The following is a 13,799-nucleotide window of genomic DNA, read 5'->3' as shown; positions in this document are numbered from 1 at the left end:
AAATCCATGATGACAGAGGCGTAAATTCTGAGTTTTATAAAAGCTGTCCATAGTGACATGTTGTTACAATTAATCATATAGCTCTCAAATTAAGCAGAATTTCGAAAAGTGCTACACATGTGATCTCAAGCTTATTAAAAAATATTTCAAATGGCAGTAGTTGGAAGAAATCGAACCTCATTTGGTTGTTCAAAACTCTTGACATCGGAGACATCAGTTCTGTGTTTTTACCAAAACTGTCTACGGTGATCTACTGACATGTTTCGAAGTATAACTTTACGTAAATAAAGAATCCGAGCAAGGTCATGACATAAAAATCAAAATAGACTCATGCATCTTTCAAATGGCTGTGATTTCATGTCATTTGGGCTCCAATAGGTTAAGCAAAGTCTCAGTACAACAGAAACAATGTTCCTGGAAATTTCCACAGTCTGATAACATTGACATTTATGCACATTTCACATCATATCTTCCAATCTATCAAGAATATCATTTAGACATAAACATCAAACTCAAACTAGACTCATAAAGCTTTCCAATGGAGGTGATTTGAAGCAATTTTGAGATCATTTGATAGGTCAATAGAGAGACACAAAAACCCCAATACTCCCTGGAATTCCACAGTCCAGCCATAACATACCTCAAAGAACAAAGCATAACTTCTAAACTACGTAAGATAATCACATGAGACCAATTCTAGCTTAAACTAGACTCACAAGAGCATCAACCCACCAATTTGCAGGCTCAACAGAAATCACAACAATGCATATCATATTATACAAAGGAGCCTAAATTTCTGGAAAAACAGAGCACAAACACATACATGCAAATCCTATTCTTCCACACAAATTTCTATACAATCTCATGCTAATCTCATGCTTACTTTCAAGCTTATTCATGCCCAAATCATTCTTCATACATGCTTAGATTCATGCTTCAATTCATGCTTCGTACTAAAACACACAATAACATGATCTACTTACCTTAAGCTCTAAACTTGCTCTAAAACTCTTGCACACAGCCACTTCTCCAAGCTCCGCAACATGAGACTCCAAGTGTTTTAGAGAGAGAGAGAAAGAGAGAGCAAAACGTGGGAGAGAGGGGGGGCCAAAGCTTTTGAGAAGGGCTGAGAAAGGTTCTATTTATAAAAGAGAAAAGGGCAGCAAGTGACAAGTGTCGTTCATGCGAAGCTAAATGACATGCATGAGGAGAGAGAGAGAGCAAACATGGAGACAATGATTATGGGTACAACAAGCATAGGAAACAAAATTATTATGAGAGAGAGAGCTCCCTAGACTACAATGCACTCAACCACTCACGCACGTCGGTACACAACCGGTGCTAGGCAACTCAACTGGCGCTGGCCTCTCACACAACTCCAACCGACGCTGGTCTCTTCTCCTCGACCGGGAAAAGTTTGGGTCATTACACGTTAAGGTTTTGCCGTCTAAGACAGAAGAAATGAGAAAACTCAAGCGGCGTTAAGGTTTCGCCGTCTGACACGGAAGAAATGAGAAAACTGTGGCGGCGCTAAGGTTTCGCCGTCTGAGACAAAATAAATGAGAAAACTCAGGCAGTGCTAAGGTTTCGTCGTCTGAAACAAAAGAAATGAGAAAACTCAAGCGGTGCCAAGGTTTTGCCGTCTGAGACAGAAGAAATGGGAGAGTGAGAGCACAGACGGCGACGAACTTGCGCCGTCTGGGACAGAAGAGAGCGAGAGGGGATTTTGACAGAGGCCCGGTCCGCTATTTAGGCTAGGGCCCGACCCACTGCTTGTGCCTCAGAAACAGAAAAAAAAAAGACATCACGCCAGGCAAGAGGTACACCATGGATGGATGGAGGAAAGAAAGAAGAATAGAGGCGTGATAGACCAGAGAAGGAAGAGAGAGAAATATAGAGGAAAGCAAGGAAGAGAAAGGGAGAGATGAGAAAGAAAAGAAGAGAGAGAAGAGGGAGAAAAGGGTAGAGAGAGATAGATGAGGAAAGAGGAGAGAGAAAGAGAGATAGAGATGAGAAGAGAGGAGATAGAGGTGAGAGGGAAAGAGAGATAGAGACAAGAAAAGCGGAGAGAAAAAGAGGGGAGGACTGAGAAAATTACCTTACCGAAGAGTATCGACCCTTTTCTTCTCTCCTCTCTCTCTCCAAGACACACCCACGAACTCAAAGCAAGAATTGAGACTTTATTGATCAATGCGTAAAATGAACCTGCCCATTTTACAATTAGGCATTGCATTGTTATATAGAATTGGGCTCAAACATGGGTGGATGTCCAAAAACTATATAAAATTAAAGATAATTTCAATTTAATTGAATTAAAAGAAATTCTAAAATGGGTGCAAAAGGATTGTTTTGCCCCGGCCTAACAATGTGTGGAATTCCAGAATAGTCTTGGTTGCTGCTCGAGAACTTACATAATCTTCCATGACTGATCCTGGGTCGCTCTGATGCCTGTTTGATCGAAAAATGATTGTTTTCTTGTAGAGCTCGGCATGACGATCGATTTGATACCTTCGAGCCATGAATCATGTTTTTAAGTCATGATCATGATACTTGAATTTTGGATGAATCTTGAAAACTTCGGATCGTGTGCTCGTTTCTTAATCTTTGTTCATGATTTTTTCGTTGTAGTGCATTGAGTATGCCGTCACGATTAGGTTGTAACAAGCGCAACTCGATTTCGTGTCCGGATGAAGATTCGTCATCTTCGATTTTTGGCCGAAATCTTGAAATCCGACGATTGGAATTTACAGTAGCTTCGATGCCTCTGTGTGAAATCCGACTGTTCATCGTATGTTGGGCTCGGACCATAGATGGCGTCGTACCTTACACACATAATGCAATTGGTTTTGCGTCGATCGGTACGCGAGCTTCATGATTTGGCCGCTCGAATGAGGTGTGCTGCTGTTGATATTTCTACAATTTTATTTATGGATAAACAACTTCTCTCTAGTTTTTGTCCCTGCTCGTGCATCGTCACGGGGCGTACCACCTATCGAAACGCTCGTCTCGATGAGACGAACATGCTCACAAAATTTGAGCGCGATCCGACGTGGAACGAGTGAGATATAGGCCCTGAAAGTCACTGTATGTGACTGTAAAACAAACACCTTTAATGGTGTTTTGGTGCAGGTGGCCACACGGGAATCGTGTGCGGCCTACCCGTTTTTGATATTTTACCCATAACTTTATTCTGTAGTGCCCGATTAAGCCGAAACTTGACTCATAAGGGGTTTCGACCGTCTCGGATCCATTGGCAGTGGTCCCACAGCTGTTTGTGCACCGAAAATATAGTTCTAGTTACAGGGTCCATTTCAGGGTTGTGTTCACTGCCTTAGATATGTTTGATTGCGATGAAACTTGGCTGGTGCCCTTTTGAAGTGCTTATGAAGATCTTGACCAGTTTTGGGGCCATTCTGAGACTGTCGAAATTTTCACTGTATGTTGAGGCTTTGTAGACCTGCTTCTCTTTAATCCGCATCAGGGACCAAGGTGCTTAAAAATGTGTTCGAATAGAAAGGTAACCCGACTTCTGGGGATAAGTCATATGGATATGCAACTGACCCACAGGGGATTGAAGGGGTAAGCACGACCCTAGTCGGTCAATAAAGCCTGTCAAAATAGTGGAAATTTTGACAGTCTAAGAATGGCCCTAGAACTGGTTAAGATCTTCATAAGCATTCCAAAAGGCCACCTGTCAAGTTTTGTCGCATTCCGACATGTCTAAGGCAGTGAACACAAAGAAACAATTTTGAAAAAATTGCTTCTAGCACCCTGAAGCGGACCCCGTAGCTAAAACTATGTTTTCGGTGTGTCAAATTGCTGTGGAAACACCGCCATTGGATTCGACATGGTTGAAAACCCCTACGGATCAAGTTTCGGCACAATCAGACACTCCAGAACAAAGTTATGGGCAAAAAATTGAAACAGGAGGAGCCACACACTATTCCCTTGTGGCCACCCTCCACCAAAACACCATTAAAGGTGGCTGTTTTCACGGTCACAGGCAGTGACTTTCGGGGCCCATATCTCACTCGATTCGAGTCGTATAACGCTCAAATTTTGTGAGCGTGTTCGTCTCATCAAGACGAGCATTTTTATATGTGGTACGCCCTGTGAAGACGCTCGAGCAGGGGGAAAAGCTAGAGAGAATTTTCCGATTCGTGAAGAAGTTGCAAAAAATTCGGTAGCGACACGCCTTGCTCGAGAGAACAAATCACGGTGCTCGCGCATCGGATCAATGCGAAACCAATTCCATCGTGTGTATAAGGTTCATGGCTACCATTGGTCCAAACCCCGTACATAATGAACGGATGGATTTTGCACACGAAGGCGATGAAGTAACTGTAACCTCCAGATTTTGGATTTCGGTCAAAACCCAAAAGTTGTGAAATCTTCATTTGAGCTTCAAATTGCCACACGATCTTGACGGCATGCTTAGTGCACTATGATGAATAAATCATGGAAAAACATCAAAGAACAAGTGCACGATCGATCCAAAGTTTTCAAGATTCATCCAAAAGTCAAGTCTCGTGATCATGGCTTAAAAACATGATCCATGGCTCGAAGTTGGTATCAACTCGATCGCCATGCCCAGCCCTACAAGAAAACAATCATCTTTCGATCAAATGGGCATCAGAGCAGCCCCGGATCAGTAATGGGAGATCACACAAGTTCTCAGGCAGTAGCGGGGACTGTTCTGAAATTCCACACATTGTTAGGCAAGGGTGGAAAGAAGACGTTCGTCAAGAGCTGGTCGTTAGAGAAACAAGGCGGCTCAACTGCCAGTCGAGCTGGAATTTCTCAGGCCCATTCCCCCACTACCAACTTTAATGGACTTTATCCCTGGCACAATCTTTCTTCCTTCTCTAAACTGCACGGTCCAAGCTATATGACCTTAAACTATAGTGTACGTCCTAACCGCATGACGTTAAAAGGCTTAGTGCCATGGTTCAAACTATATGACCTTAAACTGCAGCGGAGGTCTAGTTGCACGAATTTAAACTGCATGGTCCTAGTTGTATGACTAAAACTGCATAACCACGGTCCAAGCTATATGACCTTAAACCATTGTACACGTCCTGGTCGCATGACGTTAAATTGCTTTGCACAGTTTCAGGTGGCATGACTTTAAGCTCGCCCCCTCATACGCGCACACACCTTTTGCGTGCATTTTCACGCACGTCTTCCCTAACCGACTTGTTTGTATGCGCGCACCACCTTGATTACCTCCTCAGTGCATCTATTCATTCTCCTTCATCATTCCCCAGTGAGTCTCACCTGTGTTCACAAAGCGACGAACCATCCCGCCACCCATACTCGTCATAAGCTAGTGGGTCACCATTTTTCTCCCACCTTTTGTCCATCGTCCATCTTTCACAGGTAGCCTCTTGCCATCTCCCCAAACTACGCTAAAACCACTACTATACTCAGTCCATGGCCTCTACTGACTGCATTCATCACCACCATGGTCCAGCTGTATGACCTTAAACTGTAGTAGGCTTCGCACAGGTCCCGGAGGCATGACCCTAAACATGCCTTCATACAAAATAACGGGCATGGTGTATACTTAGACAAGGGAATGTCATGAGTAAAAATGACGGACGGGCATGGTCATGAAACTGTGAGTAAAAAAGTTCCGTAAAAACAAAAACCCGGGCATGATGAAAACCCTAAAAGGGCACCGTGAGTAAAAACGGATGAAAAGGGTGGACATGACCGAAAGGTCATGGGTAAAAGAGCTCCAAATAAAAGGAAGTTGGTGAAAACCGTCTTTATGGTACCGCTTCCCAAGTTCAAGTGAAATTAGCAAAGGACGCTTGGACCAATAAACAGGTTGATGCAGCACTCGCCCCTACAGGTGGCTTCAGCCCGCATTTCAAAGAAAAAAATCCCTGGTGTCACAATACCAGAATCCAAAAAACACGAGCTCCAAGGAAAAGATTCTGACGGCCTGAGTCCTTTTACAAAAAGGACTCGAAAGACAGAAGATTTGCCAAGAAAGCAAGACAAGTCTTATAAAGAAGAGCATCATTCCCAAGACGCCACTAAATGCACTCCAAAGATGCTGGAGACGTCTCGAGAAGTCTAAGTCAGCCATGCCTTTGGACTTGTTACGCGAAACTGCTAATAGTGGGTAGGGGTTATACCCAAAGCCGGTCACCTCGATAAACTGATGTACCCTACCCGCCAAGGAATAACTGGTGCACGACGCAGATGAGCACCGACAAAAGGCTCTTCAGCAGACCATCCAGAACAAACAAACAAGAAAGTCACTCCGACAAACCAAAGACGCCTGGAGAAGGCTAAGTCAGCCATGACTTTGGACCTGTTACGTGAGACTGCTAACAGTGGGTAGGGGTTATACCCAATGCCGGTCACCTCGATAATCTGAGCTATCGTGCTTGCCAAGGAATATTTGGTGCACAACACAGATGATCATCGACCAAAGGCTCTTTTGCTGTTCATCCAAGACAAAGAAACCCAAACCAAATTGGAACATTGCCCTTCACCATGGCACTCAATTACCAGACGGCCTGATTCTGACTAACGAGGTCTTTACAAAATCCTCAGCTTCAAAATGACAAACAGTCCCTTGAGGGTGAGGACTTCGACAAGATCCCTCAAAAAAGTCTCTTCTCCCCCTAAAGTCTCCACGGATGGACTTGTACATTGCATCCAAACTTCTGAGCATTCTAGTTGCAGCATTGTGTGAATCTCCTCGGGGTTCACATGGTCTTGTGGCTAGGAAGAAAAATGTAATAAAGCCAAAAGAAATTTCCAAATGTTGTCCTTCTTGCTGCTCTCGAAGCACAACATTCGGTGGGGCAAGCTGTTTGAACATATTTTTCAGCGCTTTGGTCCCTGATGCCGAATAAAGAGGAAGCACGTCAATAAAGCCTCAACATACAGTGGAAATTTCGACGGTCTCAGAATGACCCAAAAACTGGTCAAGATCTTCATAAGCACTTCAAAAGGGCACCTGTCAAGTTCCATCGCAATCAGACATGTCTGAGGCAATGAACACAAAGAAACAATATCGGCAAAATCGGCCTCTAGCATCCTGAAATGGACCTTATAGCTAGAACTATATTTTTGGTGCGTTAAACAGTTGTTGGGCCACCACCATTGGATCTGACACGGTTGAAAACCTTTATGGGTCAAGTTTCGGTTTAATCGGGCACTCCAAGACAAAGTCATGGGTAAAATACCGAAAAGGGGTAGGCCGCATACTATTCCTGTGTGGCCACCCTGCACCAAACCACCATTTAAGGTGGCTGTTTTCACAGTCACGGGCAGTGACTTTCGGGGCCTATATTTCACTCGTTTCAAGTCGGATCACGTTCAAATTTTGTGAGCATGTTCGTCTCATCGAGACGAGCGTTTCGATAGGTGGGACGCCCCGTGACGATGCCCTAGCAAGGAGGCAAAGTAGAGAGAACTTGTTGATCTGTGAAGAAAATTGCAGAAAAATCAGCAGCAGCACGCCTCGTTCGAGCGACCAAATCACGACGCTCGCGTACTTGATTGACGTGAAACCAATTGCATTATGTGCGTAAGTTCCGAGGCTATCTTTGGTCCGAACCCCGCGTACGATGAACAGCCAAAAACTCAAGACGAGAAAATCTTCGTTTGGACACGAAATCGAGTTTCGTTTGTTACAACGTGATCGTGATGGCAGGCTCAGTGCACTACAACGAAGAAATCACGAAAAAACATCAAGGAACGAGCGTACTATCGATCCGAAGTTTTCAAGATTCATCCAAAATTAAAGTCTCATGATCATGACTTAAAAACATGATTCATGACACGAAGTTGGTATCAAATCGATCGTCATGTCGAGCTCTACAAGAAAACAACCATTTTTCGATCAAATGGGCATCAGAGCAACGCTGGATCAGTCTTGGAAGATCACACAAGTTCTCGGGCAGCAACAGGGACTGTTTTAGTATTCCACATAGTGTTAGGCCGGGCAAAACAGTCCTTTTGCACCCATTTTTAAAATTTTTTTTAATTCAATTAAATTGTATTTATCTTCAATTTTAGGTAGTTTTTGGGCGTCCACCCTTGTTTGGGCCCAATTCTATATAAACAATGCAATGCCTAATTGTAAAAGGCCCTCGTTGATTTTACTCATTGATCAATGAAATTTCAATTTTTGCCTTGAGTTCGTGGGTGCGTCTTGGAGAGAGAGAGAAGAGAGAAGAAAAGCTTCGGTATCCTTCAGAAAGGAGAAACAGGTCAAGGGAGGTGATTCGAAACCGGCCATAGGCCAAGGGGGCAGTTCAACGTGATCCAAGAGGGCGCCCAACCGAGTCAACCCGAGCGTGTCATGGACCCACGTGAGGTAAGTCCCGCCTCACGACCCTAATTCCTCTCTCACCAGTTGGTAATACCTGCCCTTGTTCTTGAGCAAGGTTCCCGAGAGAGCGATCTCAAGTCCCGGGTTCCATTGAAATCCGAGATACGCGCTGTCGGATCACCTAGATCCGGAGGGCGAGATCAAGGTACCTAACCAGCTTGGCGACTCCACTGGGGATTAGGGGACAAGTATGACTCCCTGTGGGCAAAATAGGCTTATGATAGGAAACCCGATTCCTTGGGGATAAGGTAGGGAAGGAATAATGACTTGTTGTGAAACAGACCCCTTGGGGATTGAAGAGGTAAGAATGACCCTAACTCCACTGGGGATAAGGGTTGCAGTATGGGTGTGGCTTCTACTGGGGGTGGGGGACAATGGCCTGATCCTGACTTCATTGGGGATGACAGGTCACGGTCTGGGTGCAACTCCACTGGGGATAATGGTGGGACGTTCATGACGATGACATGCTCGACAGTAGGAGAGCACGCCTTGTGAACGCGCATGGTAATAACATGCTTGGTGATGAAGCCCGCACGACGGTAGCATGCTCGGCAATGACATACTTGATAGTGTCATGCTCGGAGGTAGCATGCATGGTGGTGAGGTATGCACGACGGTGGAGTATGCGCGGTGGTGAAGAAGGAACACGTTGGCACTTGGCACAACCGGCGCTAGCCTTTGAGAATGCAGCCGGCGTTGGGCCTTTGAGAACGCAGCCGGTGCTGGACTTTGGTGAACACAACCGGCGCTAGGCTTTGGTGAACACAGCCGGCGTTAAGCCTTGGGAACACAGCTGGTGCTAGGTTTTGATGAGCGCAGTCGGCGCTAGTCTTTTAAAGACACAGCCGGCGCTAGTGAGTGTCTTAGTGTTTCACCCGCGACAGTGAGTCCTTGAGCTTTATATAATGGCCGGTCCTTCTTATATAATTCCCAACGTGAAAAATTTTCCAAGGGGAGAAGAGGTTGGTACCCATAAATTTACTGGTAAGATCAGAGTGGCCCCTCAGTGTCACTTTTGTTGCCGACCCCGTTCGTTTTGAGGTCCGGGATGGCAATGCTGGTAACGTCAATATTGAAGAAGGCGTAGTGCCCTTCACCGAGGGCTTGTGAAGAAGGATGTAGTAGGGGATGTGCTACGAGAAAATCAGCCAAGGCCTAGCCTTTGATGGCCTTTTGTGGGACATAAAGGAGAGAGAAACAGAGGGGAGTAAGAGAGAGAAGAGACACAGATGGTAATGTGATAGGGAGAAGGGAGAAACTCAAACGGCAATGGACTTTCATTTGCTTGGACTGAATAAGATGAAAGAAAAGGCGTAGGCGGCGCTAAGGTTTCGTCAGCTGGGCTAGGAGAAAGAGAGGGGAGAAAACACATGCGGCACTAAGGTTTTGCCGTCTGAGACAGAAGAAATGAGAAAACTCAGGCGGTGCTGAGGTTTCACCGTCTAAGACAAAAGAAATGAGAAAACTCAGGCGACGCTAAGGTTTCGCCGTCTGAGACAGAATAAATGAGGAAACTCAGGTGGCGCTATCTCCATGTTCATACCATCATTCTCATCACCTCTACTAGACAACTCCATTGCGCATACATAATTTTTGCCACCAACACCAACATTAACCACATCATCATCTACAAGCTGGATATCATCATCTTTTTCCTTTTCAAGTTGTTGGATAGAGAATCGAGCCACACCCTCCTCTTTGGAAGATTCAGATTATGAGCTATACTTATAGCAACTTTTTTATTATAATACAAGGATGTTGACCCCTGGAAAACGAAGTTCTCGTAAAATATTTTTTTAGCCAGAATAATTCACACGCACCATGAGCCATGGATTTGTACTCAGCATCTGGACTTGATATGGCTATTAAAATTACCTTGAGTACTTGAGAGAGGAACAAGTTGGGGCATGGCCAGCGAGGGATAGAGAGGGAGTCAAAGAAGAGTAATGTGACTACTAATTCATTCTTTAGTGAGGGGCTGCACTCAAAAATATATTTTTATAGTGTTTCGAACCCTATAAGTGAGGATTAGATAAGGGCAAATAAATACAAAAAATATACATTTGTGAATCTAAATGAATACAAAAACTATACATTTGTCCTTCACAATGAAGATGAACTACAAATGCAATAGTAAGTTACAATGGTATAACAAAGTATCAATATACCCCTGACCAATTATGGCTAACACTAGCTATGACTGACTACTTTTTACTCCTCTAAGTTACAAGATTACCTCCAACTGTAATAGCTTGATGTTGATCTTCGGTCCATAATAAAACCAACCCAATCTGCATTTGTATGAGTCTCAACTCGTAAGTGCTCATAATTAGAAAACAACAGTCCTCTACTTGGTCGTATACTTGAGGACTCCAACTGCAACCTCAAGCTGGGAAGTCCGTAGAGCACGCATAAACTGACTAATCACGCTTGTAGCATATGCAATGTATAGGTGTGTAAATGAAATATATATCACTTTGCCCAGTAAACTTTGAAACATACCCACATCTTTAAGAGCATCACCCCCTTGATCATCAAGTTTGGGATTTGTTCTATAGGATCTTCACTTGGTTTAGCCGCCCCAAGGATTTCTGTCTCTTTAAGATGGTCCAGTACATACTTCCTTTGTGAGATACAGATTCCTCTCTTAGACCTAACCTCTTTTATTCCAAGAAAATACTTTAGTGGACTTTGGTTTATGATTTCAAATTCATTTGATAGATAGGCGTGAAGTTACTCATTTTCTTGAGGATAGTTACTTGTTACAACATATCATCCGCATATGCAATTAGAGCAGTAGTACTTGTCTTGCTATGTTTGAAAAATAAGGTATCGGCAGCATGGCTCCCAGTATACTTGATTATGTGAACCGCCCCACTGAAGCTCTCAAACCAACTCAAGGATACAGCTTTGGTCCATAGATGGCCTCTCTCAGTCTACAAGCTTTTCCCTCATATCCAGGGATCCGTAATCTAGGTGGAGGTACTATGTGCACTTTTGTAGTTCACTATGGAGAAATTCATCAACGGCTAATCCAAGTTAGCTGCCAAAGACAAAGACTCCATTGGAGTTCTTCTTTGTTCCAGGAGAAAATGTCTCTTGGTGGTCCATTCCACAAATCTAAGTGAATCCCATGGCAACTAATCATACCATGTATTTGTTAGTTTTACCATCTTTCATGTGTTTTACAATGTAAACCTGTTTTCAACCCACAAACTTATTCTCATTAGGAAGGTCTACTAGTTCCCAAGTACCACCTTAATTAATGCAATTAATTCCCTTATCTCCTCGCACTAGCCTCTTTCCAATGGGGGTGAGCTAAAGCTTCTGTAACATTGCAAGGAATTGATAGAAACAGAAGACAAAGACGACACAAAGGCATATCAAGAAGGGGATAAGGACTCATAAGAAACAAATTACTAATTGGGTGAGCGGTGCAATTACGCTTACCTTTTCGTACAGCAATGGGTAGTTCCGAATCATCACACTTAGAATTGATGGGATTACTTGGATCAAAGGTAGGTGATGGGGTTAAAGGCATGTTAGCTTTGGTGGTCTACACGTCTTTCTGTTTCTGCCGAGTGTAGACTTTCAATTCTTTCTTTCCATCATTATAGGATTGCCCCCCATTGTCATCTTGAGCTCCAGAATCCAAACAAATCTGGATTGGAAGATGAACAAGAGACTTGTCTTCCTCATTGCTCACTTGAAAGCCCGGACAAAAAAGGCTTGGACTCAAAGAAGGTACATCCATCGAGACCAGTGTTTTAAAAAGTGTTAGCACCCAGGCGGCCATGGGGGTCTTGGCTGCCCATCGCCTAGGCAGGTGCTCAGAACCTGGGTGGCCAAGTTCAAAAAAAAAAAAAACTGATGACTGATAATGATTAATCCATAAGAATTTTGATAATCCCTAAGACCATAATCCCAGTTAAAAAAAAGAAGATAGAAGTCCAAAAGAGAATTTTGATATTCCATAAGACTATAATCCATATTTTCATACAATACTAGAACAGTAAATCCATACAAGCATACATTAATAGTCTGATACACTGTAGACTGTACACACAAAAGTTAGATGGTAGAACTAAAATCTAGAATATAGAAACTAAAAATAAGAAAAAGAAACTATACAGAAATTCAGAAGATATACAGTCTAGGACACAATAGTCAACACTCAACACAACAATCAACACTCAACGCCAAGAGTCTTTAGTCATCATCATCATCATCGTCATATGAAGGAATAGGGTAAGCTTCATCATATGCATTAAATTCGAGGCCATCATCATCAGAGTTATCTCCCTCTTCAATATAACGCTCTTCCTCCTCTGTTTCTTCTGAATCTGCCTCTTCCTCCTCCTCCTCCTCTTCTTCTACCTCCCTCGTACTAATATGTGCAGATGAGGCCCTAAGAGTAGGAGTCTTGGCTTCTCTACCCTTTTCTATCTTTTTGTTCTTCCATGAACTCAACTATTGTATAATTTCCTCCCTGGTAGCCTCAAGAACATTTTTACATGGAGCAACATCCTCCTTAAAATCGGCAAGGTGTTTTTTAAACCCGTAAATACTCCCATTAGTATCCTTTCCACAATAATTACATTTAATACGATTTTTGTCATTCGGATTCGGGTTGTAACCATACTTCCAACCCGAATCACCACTTCTAGAAGAACCTGGAGAAGATATTTCCATAAAACAAAGCTCATTTTCATCATTTTCTGGTTCTTTTAAATTCAGAAGTTGTCTAATCTCATCTCGAGTAGCTTCAGGAACCTTTTTACAAGAAGCAACATTCCCTTTAATACCAGCAAGGTGTTTCTTGAATCGGTTAATACCCCATTGGTATCTTTTTCACAAAAATTACACCTTATACAATTTTTATCGTTTGGTTTTGGGTTATAATCATACTTCCAACCGGGATCACTTCTTCTAGAAGTAGTAGAAATATATCTATTCAAATGACAAGGATTTTGTTTCTGTTTTTATTGAACAGAACTCATATATTGCTTAATTTCCTCTCTGATAGCTTCAGGAACATTTTTGCAAGGGGCAACATCTCCCTTAATATTGGCAAGATGCTTCTTAAACCGGTTTATACTCCATTTTGTAGCTATTTCACAATTTCGGGTTATATCCATATTTCCAACCTTGGATCTCCACTTTGATTAGATCTTGAAGAAGGCATCTCAAAATAAAACAAGCAATCTAAAAAATAAAGTTTTGCACTTACTTTGATTGCTCGAATTCCAAACTCCCGCCTCTGAGATCTTTTCTGGTGCTAAAATAATAAAAAATGCCTTCTAATAGGATTATAAAACTCCAAATCTAAATAAAATCTAGTTGGGTGATGTTTGTATTGGAAAAAAGAGTCACCATTGAGGGTGATACGTGTACATGTGCGAGAGATGATTGTTGTTGGGTATTTTTGATGCACTTGTAT

General features: G+C 42.9%; 1 protein-coding gene across 13 annotated transcripts in view; it reads left to right on the top strand.

Moving 5' to 3' along the window:
- Window positions 1-13,799, top strand: part of LOC18445021 (homoarginine-6-hydroxylase 2-ODD-233) — a 79,138-nt gene that overhangs the window by 46,940 nt on the left and 18,399 nt on the right. The window lies entirely within an intron of this gene.

This window comes from Amborella trichopoda, chromosome 13, assembly GCF_054954075.1.
Source record: "Amborella trichopoda isolate Santa Cruz 75 chromosome 13, AtrichopodaSantaCruz75HAP2 v2.0, whole genome shotgun sequence".
Classification (NCBI taxonomy): domain Eukaryota; kingdom Viridiplantae; phylum Streptophyta; class Magnoliopsida; order Amborellales; family Amborellaceae; genus Amborella; species Amborella trichopoda.
The sequence above is the reverse complement of the archived record's forward strand: the minus strand, read 5'-3'. Positions and strand labels throughout refer to the sequence as shown.